We start from the raw sequence: 1369 nt of genomic DNA on the forward strand, positions 1-1369 counted from the left end.
ATATATATATATATATATATATATATATACACACACACTATAAAATTCAGCTATGCAAATAATGAACACAATATATAGATGATGAAAGGAAGAAGAAAATCCACATGTAGCTAACTAACCTTGCCATGTCTTTTGAGATTGGTTTTGCTGATCATGAATATAGTTATTAATGCCAGTAAAGGTGAGAATATCATTATGAGAGAGTAGCCTTAGACCCAAGAAATCTCTGGTCAACCATTCATTTCCTGCTGCACCCTTGTTTTTGAGAAGGTGTCATGCAAATACAAGCTATCGTCATCTAATTTTTTTGAGCTTTGAATGCCACCAAATGCATCCTCAAAAGGGGTTCCTTGGAAGGAAGAGGATAAGGAATTTAACGCATATCATCTTGCAAGAAAGGATATGGAAATGTGTGAAAGTGTATGCATGTCCATATATTATAAATGATGTGTCATGATGCACACAATTTGGCTCTGGACACACATACACCTTCTTCCTCACCTCTTTGCTTGTTCTCTGCTTTAGCTTCCACTGAAAATTGTGCCCTCTTCTATGATGTTGCAGGTTCTGGTCTCTTTGAAATCGTGGCCAGAAGACTCTTGGGGGACAAGGCTATAACTTCAACATCAGGGTCTGAATAGACACATTAAAATTTATATAATTAAAATGATTGCTTTCATCTCAACAAGTTCCACAAACTCGAATAATTTAAAATACCTCCCAAGACTTCTGCTAAACATATTTAGGTTTTTTACAATTCTGCAAATTCATCAACTCATAAACACACATATACAACCAATACGAACCAACATCATGAAGAAATCACACAAATGGACATACAAAGAAATAAAAGGGGAAAAATTAAAAACAAAAAAGATGCTCAAATAATCGCAATAGTACAAATAATGTCTCAAATTTAACCACAATTCAAACTTAAAGCATAGAAATCACTTTACATAGATAATGAACCCTAAACCAAAACAGTATCACTGATTGATATGATAAAAACATTGATGACTCAATATTCNTCAATGTTCATACAACTAACTAACACATCCAGAGCATTGGTTTCTTCATCTAGTAAAAGGGTTGATGAATTCTTCACTATGGCACGAGGTATTGCAATCCTTTATTTCTATCCCCTCTCACCAACCTGCCAAAGAAATTGAATATCATATGAATTTCCTTAGTTCCACGATCCTGCTAAACAATATTCTTAAAGCAGGAAAATAAATTTCTTTATCAGAGACGGTGAATAAAATTGATAAAAATTGGCCTCGTGTCTTCTCCGCAATACGATCTCGTGGCCTCGTGTCTTCTTCGCACTAACCCTAACCAAAACATGTGAGGGTTTCTTCTATCCGATAAA

Source organism: Vigna radiata, chromosome 6 (assembly GCF_000741045.1).
Source record: "Vigna radiata var. radiata cultivar VC1973A chromosome 6, Vradiata_ver6, whole genome shotgun sequence".
Taxonomy (NCBI): domain Eukaryota; kingdom Viridiplantae; phylum Streptophyta; class Magnoliopsida; order Fabales; family Fabaceae; genus Vigna; species Vigna radiata.